Source organism: Heterocephalus glaber, unplaced genomic scaffold (assembly GCF_053883595.1).
Source record: "Heterocephalus glaber isolate CG9 unplaced genomic scaffold, H.glaber_assembly_v1.0 deba00000621, whole genome shotgun sequence".
NCBI classification, from domain to species: domain Eukaryota; kingdom Metazoa; phylum Chordata; class Mammalia; order Rodentia; family Bathyergidae; genus Heterocephalus; species Heterocephalus glaber.
Window position 1 is genome coordinate 31,288,155 of NW_028258153.1, and position 16,006 is coordinate 31,304,160.

At 40.1% G+C, this 16,006-nt stretch overlaps 1 long non-coding RNA gene across 1 annotated transcript in view; it reads left to right on the forward strand.

Moving 5' to 3' along the window:
- The window catches only part of LOC147829420 (uncharacterized), a 64,645-nt gene that overhangs the window by 23,527 nt on the left and 25,112 nt on the right, over nucleotides 1-16,006 (forward strand). The window lies entirely within an intron of this gene.

Consider the following 16,006-nt stretch of genomic DNA (forward strand, 5'->3'; position numbering starts at 1 on the left):
AAATGACAGTGGTGAGTGGTCATTTCTTATGTCATTTGGCTCTGGACAGTCATGTTTCCTATCACAGTGGGGAAAGCAATAACAGATCAGTTCCTCGAGGGGAACAGGGGTTGGGCTGGGATGGATGCAGTGCACAGGGCTGAGAAAGACAGGCCTTTCCTTTCCCAGTGGGTCTGAGGCTAGAAGGTGAGTGATATTTGTCTGGTGCCAGTGGCCATCCCTCGTCAAAGTGAAGAGCAGTAATCCTTGGCGTCAAAATAACATGTATTTGTCTCTTGCATTTTACTGCAGGAAACTGCTTTGGGTCACAGTGATATAAGTTCTTAGATACCTTTAAATAATTCTGAAATCATTCTAGCAGGTGCAGCTGTTGTCAGAAGCACTGTCACTGGCTTCTTTGTCTGTGGGATGCTTGAGAATCTCAGACAATGATCCAGGCTCTACTTGTGGACTGTTGGATTTATATCTGCTCTGGGCCCTGTGTTGCCACTTGTGCTGCCTCATTCATCTGGGTCCACTGTGTGCTGGAGTCCAGCTGATTCAGAGCAGAGCTGGAGCTCTGGGCTGAGAGGACTTTGAGAAGGGCTCTAAAGTGACATGAACATGGTTTTCTGGTCAATAACTGTAGAATTCACAGTTATTATTTTTTCTAGTTTCTCTGCCTAACATCAAGTTTTATAATTTTGTGTTTTTCCTGTGCTGTTTAAACAGAGCTCCTGCAGGACCAACTGTACCCTAAGTAGATTTCTAACCTTAACCAATTTGGATTCAGGTAGAAAGTAATTGTCATATGGAGCTTAAATTGAAGAAAACTTCTTGGCCTTCTCTTGACCTCATACACTGTGGGAAGTAGTGTCCATGAACAAAGGGTTTTATTTTAAATTTGTTTGTATTTTGTATAACTGTATGATAATTGGTTTCTTTTGACAAGCCATATTTTCATTTCCTCCAGAACTTTACACTCTTCAGTTTTACAGAAAGTAATCTCTTTCCTAATGCTAAACAGGTTTTTAGATCTTTTAGTGTTGTGCCAGGTTTGTGCTCGCTTTGGCAGCACATATACTAAAAAGTGTTGTGTCAGGTTTTGTGGTGCACACCTGTAATCCTAGCACTTTTGAGACCCTGGCAGGAGAATCACCAAAAGTTCAAGGCCAGCCTGAACTATGTAGCAACTATAGCAAATCTCAAAACAACCAAAGATTTTTTTTAGTTTTGAGTATTTTTACATTTATAGAAAAGTTGTGTAGATGGTACAGAGTATATTGATGCCTCTTGCATCCATCTGTCCAAGTGTTAATGTCTCACATGACCACAGTACATTTTTGTCAAAACTAAGAAAACAACAATGGTATGATTCTATTCGCTAAACAAAGACCCTTTGTATTCTTTCAGTGTTGTACTCTTGTTTTTTTGATTGTTGTTTGTTTGTTTTCATGTGCAAACCAGGGTACAGCATTGCATTTAGTTTTTAAATGACTATGTATTTTCTCTGGTCTGTGACATTTTCTCAGAATCATCTTGCTTTTGATGGCCATGGACTGTACTAATCAGAAATATTTTCTTGTTGTTAAACTTTCCTCCTTTTTTTCTCCTTTTCTCTCTGGTGCTCCTACTGTGTATATATTTGTGAGGATTAGTCTTGCTTGCTTGTCAATTTACTTGGATTAAGAGATACCTAAGAAAAAAGTAAACTATACTTCTGGGTGTGTCTTGGTGTATTTTCTAGGGTATCTCCAGAAATGATATGTGCAGAGGACAGCAAACTGAGGAGACAGACCTGCTTTGAATGTGGGTGACACTATCCATTAGCACAGAGGCCTAGATGGAGCAAAAGAGGGAAGTCCAAAATACATACTGACACTCTCTCCTCTTCCCAGCAGTCATGAAGTGCATAACTATTCCACCACATGTTCCCTGCCATGATGATTCTCCCTCACCACAAGCCCAGAAGCAATAAAGCCAAGGGACCCTAGCCTGAAACCTCTGAAACTATGAGCCAAAATAAATCTTTCCTTCTTCAAGTTGTTATTGTTAAGTATTTTGTAATCACAAGTGTTTTTGTTACAGGAATGAAAATCTAACACAGAAAATTGATACTAAGAAGTGAAATTGTTGCTGTGAGCATATCTAATAGTGTGCTTCAGAAGCCTTTGGAATTGGTTTGGGGAGAAGTTTGGGAAGGTTTGGAGGTGCAGACTAGAGAAGCCCTGGAATACCAAAGCTCAGCTTAGTAGATGGTTTTGATGTGGGTACAGAGGACCAGAATGCTGACAACAATTTGGATGGGTGGTAATGTCTGTGCTTGTAAGGTTTCAGATAGAAATGAGGACTCTGTTGAGAATTGGAATAGAAGCCATTCATTCATGTTACATTCTGGCAGAAAATTGGTCTACATTTTGTACATCCCCTGATTCTTTTTGCAGGAGACCCACCTTATATGTAATGGACTAATTGATCTGGCAGAGGAAATTTCAGCTCAACACAACATTCATGCAGTATGTTGATATTGCTACTTGCCTGCAGCCAGATTTCTGGTGAGAATCTGGAGTGAAAAGCAAAGCAAAAAGATTTATCACCTTGAAGTTCAGCCAAAAAGAAGTGTATTTAAAGATGGGGCCAGAGATGGTGTAGTTGCTGAGTGCTGTTAAGGAAAACCCAAATACTTTGCACCAGGACAGTAGGAAAGATGCCTCCTGGGCATCTCAGAAATTGGGCAGATCTCACCCATTGCAGGCTCCAGGGTGTAAAAGTATACATTCAGTTCAAAGTCTGCTCTGAGAAGAGAGCTTGGGCACCCTGCTCACACAAGACCATCTAGAAAATTGTTTCCCCAGGATTTATTCCACCATCCCCAGGCATGCAGGCACTCTGAGGACATTAAAGCCAAGATCCAAGGAGACCTGGCTCCTGCTCATCCTGGTGGCAGACTTTGGTGTCATCTACATGATGCTGGTTTTGGAGGCACGCAGTATGCAACAGTTATGGGGTCAGAGAACCTTGCATTCAGATTTCTAAGGAAGACTTGGAAAGCTTGGTAATGTGTGACAGCACCAAAGTCCCTGCAGGCATCCCACACGAGGACAGTTGCTGAAGCTGTGACAGTAAATCCAAAGGTTCAGTGGAGACCCCAGGAACTTGTTGATTCCAGGAATGTGAAATGCCTGCAGAGGAAAGATGCACTCATAAACAGAACCAGCTGAGGAAGAAGGTATGTGAGGTGCAACTAAGGCCATAGGTCCTGGGCTTCCCAAGTCCTTTGCACCTCATATCTGGACACTGTGTACTCTGGGTGCTAGACATGGAGATACAGGATTTAATGTCTGTGCTGCTGGGTTTCCATCCATCCTCCTGTTCCTAGAGTACGTGTTGCAATGGGAATGTTTGGTGTCTATCATTACATGCTAGATATAATTTGTTTTTTGAATTTTATAAGGGCTCATAGTTGTGTTTCTCTTGAGCATGAGAAGAGAGTTTGGACTTGGACTTTTGAGCAATGCTGAAAAGGTTGATTCTTTGAGGGAGAAATTAGCATGTTTTCTGTTGTATGCAGGGCAGTTATATCATATTAGGTAAAATTTTGACCTTGCTATTGTTTTTATTTGGAGGTTATGTTTTAAGAAAATGTGATTTCGTGATAAGGCTTGTGACAGTTAATTTTGACTGTTAGGTTGATTGGATTAAAAGATGCCTAGGAAATTTATAAAGCACACTTATGGCTTGGCCTGTGAGATGTTCCAGAGATGAATAGCATGTGGGATAGTAAACTGATGCCTGCCTTGAATTTTAGTACCAGGATCCAATAGCAAAAGTACAGAATGGAACAAGAAGAGAATGGCAGGCATGGTGGCACACACCTATAACACCAGCAATCTGGGAGGCTAAGGCAGGAGGATTGTAAATTAACACCTAGCCTGAGCAACATAGAGAATGGAAAGACCTTTTCTCAAAATAAAAAAGGGCTAGGCAAATAGCTCAGTGCAAAATCCTTGGGTTCAGTTCCCAGTACTGAGAAAAGAGGAGGAAGAAGAAGGAAGTGCCCCTGACCCCCTAGACATGCTCTTTCTCTCTCTGCTTCTTGGCAGCTGTGAAGAGAGCACTCTGCTTCCCCACATGCTCCCCTCCATGGTGATTCTGCCTCACCACAAACCTGGAAGCACCAGAGCCAAAGAACCTCTCAAATTATCCGTCAAAATAAACTTTTCCTCCTTTAATTTGTTATTCTCAGATATTTGGTCACAGCAACACCTAATGAGCACAGTGTTTATCTGTTTAATGGTGTCCTATGTTTATCTGAAGCTCCTTTCACTTTTCCTCATCTACTTTTTTCTGTTTTTCATATTGTGTAATCTCTATCAATCTTCTAGTTGAATGATTGTTTCTTCTCCTTGACCAAATGTATTGAGCTCCTCCAGTGAATTTTAAACTTTAGTTCTTGTACTTTTCAGCCCCAGAATTTCTATTTAATTCCTTTTTATAGTTTCTGCTTGTTTATTGATAATTACATATTCGATGAGATCTTATCTTCATACCATCTTTGAATTCTTTAAAGCATAGATTACTTGGGGGGGGGCAGGTTTTGAGACAAAGTCTTGCTTGTAGCCCGCACTGGCCTTGAACTCATGGTGATCCTTCTTACCTCAGCCTCCCAAGCACTAGAATTATAGGATGTGCCACATGCCTGCATTACTTCAGCTCTTTAAGCATATTTATAATGGCTGCTTTGAAGTCTTTGCGTGTTAAATCCAACACTGGATCTTCTCAAAGATGGTTTTTTCTGCTTTTTTTCCCTTTTTCCTGCCGGAGTATATGTCAAGCATTCCTGTTGCATATTTGTGTTGTCATGAGTCATGATGTTAAGCTACCCAATGACTGGAGATAATTAACAATTTTTAGTCCATAGCTGCTGAAAGGAAAAGTACTCTGGGCATGGGTTGTAATGTAAGAAAATGTTTTTAGTTTTGTAATGTCTTCCCATTAGTGTGAACAGAATTGTTGCATGTGTGGAAGGGACATACATACTACTGCTCCACTAGAACACACATTTGTAAACTCTCAGCTCCAGTAAGGAATTGAAAGAGACAGGGTTTAAAATAAAAGAAGACAGTTTATTTGGCAGAGGGTGGAAAAAGAGAAGATAGACAGCTACTCTGGAAGAATAGGAGGCATCAGAAAGGCGAATACCCCTTAAGCTCTTGTCCCTGCACTAGACCTTTTATTTAGGACTAGTAATTCTTACCCCCATCCCTCATGTGGGCACCTGGAAATTGTCACAGTCTTTTTTTTCTGGTACTGGTGGTTGAACTCAGGACCTTTCACTTGCCAGGCAGGAGCAATGTCACTGAGCTACATCCCTGGCCCACAATTGTCACAATCTGATTGGCTCTTTGTCTGTCTTTGACCCCAACTTGGGCACATCTGTCTACATTCTTTTTGACCTTTTGATTTTTTTTCCTGTCTTTTTGTAATGGATAAGTGGGGGGAGTATAGAAAGATAGCTTAGAGTTAATGATTAAGGAAATGGGACATGTGTGTATCTGGTGTAATAATATAGTGATGCTAAAGTAAGAGCGTATAGAGTCTACCCATAATGTATACATCAGGAAAAGAAAAATGTGTGTAAATATTTTAATACTACATTTATTGAGACATCATAAGATTATTGCAAGTTACAATGTACAATTACAAAAGGTGCTCAGAATGGTGGCGTCAGCTTCTAGACATTCATTGTACAGCAAACTGCTGAATTGTGTATACATTTTTGTGTGTGTGTGTATATTGCGTATATATGTTTGTGTCTTTTACATATTAAATAAGAGTCTTTTCCCTGCCTTGGAGCCAACTTTCACTACAGAATGAATTAGATTTTTAACTTCAGACCTACTTTTTTTGGAATGGGTAAAATATTCTAAATGACATGTATAAAATACTTGGGTATATCATCTTCATCTCCCATCCATAACTGCATTCCCAAATTTATGCTCAGGAGTGTGCAGCAGCTTGAGATGAGGGGGAGTACATTTTTGTGAGCACCATATATGGCAAGAGTGAAGGGCAAGGTTCTTTTTCTTCAGACCCAGACACACCACATCCCTTGGTAGAAGGCTGCCAGGTTATAAGGAGGATTTTTCAAAATGCCACTGGATTTATCAGTTGTAGAGAACCTCATATGTACTGTTTTTCCTATATATATTTACCTGTCATAAAATTTGAGTCCTAAATTAGGCAAAGTCTTAGTTACTTTTCTCATTGCTGAGACAAAACTCCCGACTCTAAAATTAAAGGAGGGAAGGTTTATTTCACCTCACAGTTTGCAGAGGTTTCAGTCCATAATTGGCTGGCTGAAAGGCAGGGTGGCATGACCAAGGGGCATTGCAGAAGAAAAACAGTTTGTGGGAAGCAGAAGGCAGCAAAAGCATCCAAGCAGCAAGTGACAAACCCAACCCTCTTTCTGTCCCTTACATATTATTCAGGCTACTTACCCTTAGGGCAGGTAGCACTAATCTTCATTCTTGATCCAAGAATCACACACTCTAGATCCAGCCATTCACAAAAAGCTTCACCTATGACTGCATGAGGCTTTAGGGTTATGTCTAGATATAAGCCATAACAACAAATAAGAGAGTAACAATAAAAACTTGGAAACAGCCCAAATGCCCATCAACTGGAGACTGGATGAAGAAAATGTGGTTTTTTAATAAAATGGAGTACTACTCAGCCATAAAAGATGAGAAATTAGAGACATTTATTGCTAAATGGATGCACATTGAGGCAATATTCTTAAGTGAAATAAACAGGACACACGTGTAAATACTGAATAGTTTCTGTAGTGTGAGAAACTGAAAGTGTAAATAAGGACTAAAAGGTATAATAGATAATGTGAAATAGGAAGAAACGGGCAAAGGGGAGGGGGAAGTGGGAGGGGTAGGGGAAAGGAAAGAAGGGAATGGAATTAATATGAGAAAATGAAAAAATGGAAACAAAGTCTTTGTAAATAGGGAGGGATGGAGGGGTTGAAGGGAGGGCTGGGCAACGGTGAAAAATAAGAACCAAGAGAGACTATGTAAAGGTGCAGATTTCCAATGATGAATGTCATTATATTGTATACCTAAAATGTACCAATGAGTAGAATGAATAATCGATAATGCAAAATAGGAAGAAAAGGTCCAAAGGGGTAGGGGTAGTGGAAGGGGCAGGGGAAAGGAAAGAAGGGAAAGGAAAAATGATGAGAAATGGAAATAAAGTCTTTGTAAATAGGGAAGGGTGGAGGGGGTGAAGGGAGGGCTAGGAATGGGGAAAAAATAAGAACCAAGAGTTGCGTCCCCATCTGCCCCTCCTGCTTGGCGCTGGCACTGAAGGACAGGATCTACAATCTAACAAACATGGGGTGCAAACAGACATAGCCCCCGAAGACGATGCCCTGCTCCCTAAGTCTGCTTTCCACATGCCCGGGTGGCTACTGTGAAGATCACCAGACTGGCTGGGTGTGGGAGGGTCTGGGGCACGCCAGAGGTTTCTCGACTTTAGACAACGCAGCCCTTGGGGGCTTGAGCAAGTGCTGTGCAGACAGCGAGATCTATTCCACACCTTTCAAAAACACTCTACCCTGAATGATTACTGACACATAATCTGAAAAACTGGTGTGGAAATCCAAGAAGGACATCCAAACATTAAAGTGAACAAATTATCAGAGGCTGATCTAAGGAGCTGGTGGGAGCAGTCACCAGTAGTTCAGAATTCCCCACCAGAAGTACTAATGATACAGAATTGGCTCAGCTGGTCCCAGCACCCAGAAGGAACCTCCCCCGCCTCCATCCCAGGCTCCTAGGGCAGAGAAGCTCAGCTGGTCCAAGCACCCGGAAGGAAGCTCCCCACCTCCATCCCAGGCTCCTAGGGCAGTGAGGCTCAGCCGGTCCCAGCACCCAGAAGGAAGCTCCGCTGCTGCCATCCCAAGCTCCTAGGGCACGGAAGGTGAGCCGCGTGGGTGCCAGAAGCACCCCCCCCCCGTGGAAATGAGAAGACACATAAACAAGCCTCAAAAACAGACTTCCATATCACCTACAGCAACCCCAAAGGGAAACAAGATGGAACACTCTGATACTCAACCACCTGGACTCTGAACTGGCAACAAAAGAGGATCTGGGAAAAATGAAATCAGACATAATTACTCAGATAACAGCAAAGATTTTGCTCATGGTGCAAGACATGATTAATAAATCTAGAGAGGACACAGATAAAAAAAATAGAGGATCTGAGGAACATGATGGAATCTCAACATAGGAAACAAATGGAATCCATAAAACAGATACAAACAGATTTCCAAGAGATTAAAAACTCCATCAAAAGTCTGCGCAGCAGAATGAACCAATGTGAGGATAGAATTTCACATATAGAAGATAAGATTGCAGTTAGTGAGGAGGAAAAGAAAAATTGCTTTAAAATTGTAAGGGAACATGAGAAATCAATCCAGCAGCTGCTAGACCATGCAAAGAAGAATAACATAAGACTGATTGGAGTCAATGAAGAAAGAGGAGAGAGTGCAGATGACATAAAAAAACTCTTCACAGAAGTGACGGCAGAAAACTTCCCAAGGAGGGGAAAAGAACTTGACATACAGATAAGTGAGCCATATAGGACTCCAGCTAACTTTAATCAAAAAAAATCTACACATAGGCATATAATAGTTAGGATTCCAGAAATCCAACAGAAGAACAAAATTCTACAAGCAGTGGAAGAAAAGAAACAAATCACCTTCAAAGGAAAGCCCATCAGAATCACAGCAAACGTTTCAATGCAAACCTTCAAGGCAAGAACAGCTTGGAGTGATGTATTTCAAGCCTTAAAGGAAAACAGCCTCCAACCCAGATTGATGTACCCTGCAAAACTATCTTTCAAAATTGATGGAGAAATAAGGTGCTTTCATGATAAAGAGCACCTCACGAACTTCATGAATATCAAACCGGCACTCCAAAAAATTTTAGACAATACCCTAGGAAAAGACAATGAGGATCACAACCCCAGGAAACCCAGCAGAATGAATCCACTGGGCATGACAAATTAAACGCAAAGGGGGAGAATCCAACAAAAAGAAAAAGTCATGACAAGGCTTTTCAAACTTTTGACTTCATCTCCCTAATGAGTGTATAATTCAATCTTATTATTGTACTGATTAGTATTTTTCTGATTCTAGAATTGCACACCATTCCTTGTGCTATACTGGCTATTTATCATCTTCTTATGTCTACATTTTAATTGGGTTGTCTATTAATGAGCTCTAAGAATTCTTTATATATTCTGGTCATAGGTTATATGCATTGTAAATATGGTCTGTTTAAGGACTACTTTTCATTTTAATGATGTCATTTAAAGTTCTAAATTTTGATGGAATCTCATCAATTTTTTTTCTTTTATACATCATGCTTTTTTGTATCCTAGGTAGTTCTTGCCTACCCTGAATTCATAAATATTTTCCCTTATAATTTCTTCTTAAAGTTTTACACTTTTAGGCTTTCTTATTTAGGTTCTTGAATACCTTCAAGTTATTTTCATGTATGGAAAAAAAAGGTTGAGGTTAATTTTTTATATACGGATACCAGGTGTTCTAGTGCCGTTTGCTGAAGACACCGTCTCTTCCTTGGTTCTTGAATCGAGTTTATAGTCTATAAAATGCTAATGTTAAATAATCTTTCAAAACTCAGTGGACCATATATGTGTGGTTCTATTTCTAGATTCTCTGTTTTATTCAAATGATCTATATGTCTTTCCTCACACCAACACTGCCTTGATTACTGTAGCTTTAGAAGAAGTCTTAAAATTGGGTGCGAAACGTCTTCCAACACTGTTTTTGTTTTTGTTTTTGGCTTTTCTGGGTCCTTTGTACTCCTACATAACTTTAAAATTTCAATATCCAATTCTTCATTTATAGCAAGTATACACAGACCTGAATTTTTATATATACCTTGTGTTTTGTAATCCTGCTAAATTCAAGTACAAGTTCTAGGGGCTCCTAGAGATTTCTTAGTATTTTCTCTGTAGATGATCATTTCATCTACATATAAAGATTTTGCTTCTGCCATGCCAATCCTATCCTAGTTGTGTCATTTTATTGCCAGACTATTTTGGTTTAGACCTATGTTTCAAAGTCTAATGGACAGATGAAGAGTAGGCATATATGCCCTTGTTCCCCACTTTAGGGAGAAAGCATTGTATCATCTCCATTCATAGAAGGAGTTTTTGTTGGAAGTATGGAGTACATGTCTTTGATCTGTTGAGAAGGTTCTATTCTCCTCCTAGTCTCCTGATAGCTTTTACCATGAAAAACTGTAGAATTTAGTCCAATACTCTTTCTCCAACTACTGACAGGATCATATGGCTTTCTCCTTTCCTCTGTTAAAATGATGACTTTTGGGGGTGGATCGTCCAATGCTGAATCAACACTGCCATCCCTATAACAAAACCACTTTCTACATACTGCCAGATCTGACTTCTAAGAGTTTGTTTTGTTAAACAAATTTCTATCTATGTTCATACTTTTTTCTTCTATTATCTTTATCCAGTTTTAGGATTAGCACAATGTTGAGTTCCTAAAATGAGGGGAGAAGTGTTCCTTCTTTTTTCTGCTTTAATTGTTTGATATAATTTATCAGTTAAAATGTTTATGAGTCTGCTGTTGTCATATAGGTAGGTTTTCAAGCTAGGAATATACTTTCTTTAATAGGTGCTGTTCCAATTTTATATTTCCTCCAGAGTTAGTTTCATTAATTTGTCTTCTAAGTTACTTCTTAGAAGTTGTCAAATTTATTTCAAAAAAGATTTTTGTAATATGCTTTCTATATCCTTTTAAATTCTTTAAAATCTGTGGTAATGTCTCCTAGCTCTTAATATTGTAATTTTAAAAATGTATAACTGATATTGTGTAACAGGAAGAAAAGGTCTAAAAGAGCAGGGGAATTGGGAGGGGTAGGGGAAGGGAAAAAAGGGAAAGGAAAAAATATGAGAAGAGGAAAAAAATGGAAACAAGGTCTTTGCAAATAGGGAAGGGTGGAGGGGGTGAAGGGAGGGCAAGGGAAGGGGAAAAAAAAAAAGAACCAAGAGACTCGTGTAATGGTACAAGATCCCAATGATGAATGTAACTGTATTGTATACCTAAAACGTACCAATAAAGTTAATGGGGAAAAAAAAAATAAGAACCAAGATGCATTATGTAAAGTTAAAATTCCCAATGAGAAATGTAATTGTGTTGTGTACCTAAAATGTGCCAATAAAAGAATTTAATTAAAAAAATGAAAAAAGAAAAAAACCACAGTTTGTTGTGTTATAGAATACTAGTCCATAATAAACAAACTGAATCCTCTAACAACATGGATGAATTCCAAAAGCACTGTGTTTCTGGGAGAAAGTCAGACCTAGCATATCACACCCTGTGTGACTGTTGACATGAAATTCAAGAAAACTAGAACAAAAGTGGTTTCCAGGGTTAGTGGTCAGAGAAAGGGATTAACGGATTAACACAAAAAAGATTCAAGGGGAGCGGGGATTTAGTTCAGTGGCGCTGCACCTGTCTTACAAGTGCAAGGTCCTGAGTTCAATGTCAGGTACCAAAAAGAAAAATTTTTTTTAACTTTTTAAAAATAAAAACATATAAAGGAACTGATCAGGTGATATGTTCCGCATCACAGCTGTGGTCATTGTTGCTGACAATATGCACTTTTAGAGTATTGTATGCTTAAAATTATTAAATTTTATTGTGTATAAATTATATCCCAAAAAAACTTTTCCTTTCCCAAATCCAGGGGAGAAAAGAAATATTTTTAAGATATTCTCTGAATTTAAGGCCACCAAACTGAAAGGTGTAATGAGAAGAGTAGCTTGAGAATCACATTAGGCTTAAAACTTGTAAATTTAAAAGTTTATACTTTAACAATAAATAAATGCAAAAAGAAAATTGGGACACAGCACCATCTGGTGGTCCTGTGCATATTTATAGCACCCTTCTAGCTCTCCATGACCAGGCAATTTACATGAAAACAGCAGCACTGTAATCTGCTTAAAGTTATTAGTCATATATATTAACATTAAAAGGTCTGTTAAAATTCTACTAATGCCCCTAAGTAATTCTGCACCATCTAATACCTATTAATAATTTAAAAGTTGAGCTAAAAATAGAACAGTATTATCTTTCAGCAACAACCAAAATCAAAATTAAGAACGATCTCGTTTTGATTAAAAATGACAACAAAAAACTGCTGTCAATATTATTATTTAACATTTTTCAGCCATAGAAAACATTTCAAATAAATAGAAACAAGATATGTAATTATGTAAAAGGAGTAAGTAAAATTATCACAAGTGGGGAATGTTGGAATAATATACTAAATAAAACAAGAGAATTATCTTTAACTTTCATAATGCATTAGATACCAGATATGATTACAGGGTAGAAAAGTATCAGATTTCTATAACACAACAATCATAGAAACTAACGTATAATGGAGGGATGGCTATGCCTTGAATAACAGCACCAAAAAAAAAATACACAGAATACAAACAACGTAGAATTTCAAAGGATGAAAATTTATTGAATGAGGCATGAGAAAGTTCATGTGGTGAGACATATAGTATTGCAAACATTGGGGGAAAATGTGTGTGTCTCTCCTCTTCCATTTATCTTACATCTTATGCAAGCCCTGCCAAGATCATTATAGAATTGCTTTTAGAACTTGTTAATATAGTTGAGGTTAATATAAATACTACATATGCGTGTATACATAAATCATAGGCTGCATTGTGTTGCATGGGTTTTCTTTTTGTTGTTCTTTGTATACTGGAGCATCATTCTGCACCTTGTCTTCTTGGGCATAAAATCACCATTTTGAAATGTATTTGTGTAATACTGTGTGGTGCTCTGTTGTGGGCACATACCCTGGATTGTGTATTCTCTTGTGGATGGGACTTTTGGGCACAGGTGCACCCAGCTGAAAGCAGACTTGTTGGGTCACATCCATGGAATCATCTCCTCCTGAAAGGCTGGATATATGCTATGGATTGAATGGTGGTACGCGTGCACGCACACACACACACACACACACACACACACACATAACCACACCAAATTCATATGTTGAGCCCTCACCCCAGTGGGCTCATACTTGGAAGTTAGGCCTTTGGGAAATGTTTGGGGTTAGATGAGATCTAGTGGTGGAGTTCCATGTTCTTACAAGAAGGTGATGAGGACAGAGCATTCTTCTCTCTCCTTCCCTCTCTCCACCATTAAAGACACCATGAGAAGGCAGCCAATCTGCAACCCAGGAAGAACATTGCCAGTGACCAGCCCTGCCAGCACCTTGAGCTCAGACTTATGTCCTACAGAGTTGAGAAAATTCAGCTCTTTAAACCATCCAGACTGTGGTCTGAAAAATGCACTCTAAATAGTAAACACTTTAAATAGTCTTAGAAGCTTCATATCTCTTCACAAAAACATTTGCAACTCTATATCAAGTATATCGAAGAAAGAAGTAAGTACTATGTGTAGAAAAAGGGGATTAATGTTAGAAAAATTTGAAACCTGTTTGGGCTGCAAGGCAATCCTACACAGGCCTTTGGGGGTCTTCTGGACCTTGGAGAATCACCCTAGAAGAGACTGAAATGAGAGATATTTAAAAAGGGACAATGAAAACTTACCTACAGTTTGAGTTCACTTAAAGGTTTCTGTTCTTGGAGCTAATAGATTAATCCAAGGAACAGAAAAAAAACCACAAAACAGAATAAAGATAGTGATGAAACTAGAATCTACCACAATCTTGAAAGACTGTGACACCTTAACCCCAAATAAAACAAAGCAAAATAAAGTATCTTTTTCAAGACAATAATTACTTTGTTGTCTAAATAAATTTTGCAAAACCCTCATGTGTTTGTGGTAACAAACAGGCAAAACGCATTAAACTGAAAGTTCTTTCCTGTTACTCATTATAAAAGTTGTCTGCAGAATGGTGTGTTGGTTTGACCATGAGCTTCAGTGAATACAATGAAAATAAATAAATTTTCATTCCAGTAAGCAATTTCCAGGGACTTCGTTGGTCATCTCCAAACAGCACATAGGAGCTAAGTCTTGCAGAAGTTGCAAGTTAGTGGGGCAAGATCTACACCAGGGTCTATTCTGTGGGGAAGGTTGTGGGGCTCAGAAGTTCTCCCTGAGTGACTCAGATCCCTGATGCCCATCATGTTGACATCTTTGTTAGGAGAAGGCTCATCCAGTCCTCTACACACAATCAAGGGTCAGACATGGGCTCCATTTAACAAGGACCTGGACAAACCAACGATTGTGCCAAAATTTCAAACCTTCAGATCGATGGAACATTTCTATGGTCAAGAAATGGAGATGTGCTAGGAGTGTTTTGCTAAATAATTTGTTTTACTGATTTCATCACTAATATACAATTTTATACAGAGGGCTTAGTTTTATTAGAAAATAAAAGAATGCGTTTTTATTGTGACTCCACATATTGATCTACCTTCCCATTTACATTGCCATGGGGCTGGCATGTGGCAGATATGCAGCTTCTCCAGACCCCATCTCCAGCCAGCCCCCTTGCAGTGGGATCCAACCCACCCTCTTCCCTTCCAATGTGCTCTCCAGCACTGGCAAGTCACTTCATCTCTTCATCACACTCAACCTCCAGGTGGCTCTTCCTCCTTCCTCCACTGAAGCCCATGATCCGAACAAGCTCCACACCATAGGGAGCCTTGAGGATGGTGCCACATCTACATCCAAGTCCCCTTCCATCATCCTTTCCCCTAGAGAGAAGCCCTTCTCCAAGGCCTTCATTTCTTCTAGATTCCCAAGCCAAAGACTTGAGAATTGTTCTAGAGGCTTCTGTCTTCCTCAGTGACCAGATTTGATTGGCTTCCCAACCCACATCACTCTGTCTCTGGCTTTCCAGGTGTCCCTACTTGTGTTACCCAGATGATAGAGATGTCCCCAGGTACGCTGCCTTGCCTATTCACTGCTGTGTTCTCTGTTATTTGAGGTATCTTCAAAGACTGCAGATGTGGTGAGGTGAGCACTGGATTGTCCTCTCACTGAGTAGGGCATGCTGGAAGTGACATGCCCAGATGTCTTGTGATTGTGCTGCTGTGACAGAATTCCCCAGAATGGGCAATGACCATGTACAGACATTCACATGGCTCATTGTTCTGGATCTGGGCAGTCTAAGATAGAGGGGCTGAACCTAATGAGCATTTTCTTGCTGCTACATCATAACATGGCCAAAAGGCATCACATTGGCGAGACAGCATAGAAGAGCAGAGAAGGGGGCCAGACTCATCCTTTCTTCAGGAACCCATTCCCACAATAATGATAGTAACCCACTAGTGAGGGCAGAGCCCCTATGGCCCAGTCACCTCTCAAAAGCACCCCCCACCCCGGCCGGGCATTTAGTTCAGTGGTTTCACCGCCTGCTGCGCAAGTGCAAGGACCCAAGTTCAATCCCTGGTACCAAAAGAAAAAGAACAAAGCACCCACCCCCACCCCCGCATGGTGCACTGGGAATGAACCTCAGGGACACATTCAGACCATACACAGCACCAGCATTGCCTTCCCTGTGTAGAACAGGTCAGTGTTCTCCACAAGGCTGGGACAAAGGCCGTGACTCTCTGAATGTCTTTGTGATTAGACATGTAAAGGACAGATGCAGGAATTCCAGAAACTTCCAGGCAGCCTTCACTCTCCTCCACTGCTGCTGATTTCCAACACCTGGTGGCAAACCCATTTAGCAGCAGTTCTGGAGGGTTGCCCACAGGCTCCCTTTCTGGTTCCACTTTGGAACACCCTGCCTGCTCTGACTTGTTCACACACACCCATCTGTTGTTCCATACAGTTGTATCCCACAGCATGCTCAGTGACAAGCAGGATAGCCCCTGTCCCTGACCTTAAGCAGGTGAGCCCACAAGGAACACAGAGCCCTGAGGCCACCTCCAGAGGCCTGGTGTTAATTCACTTTGTTGACGGTGG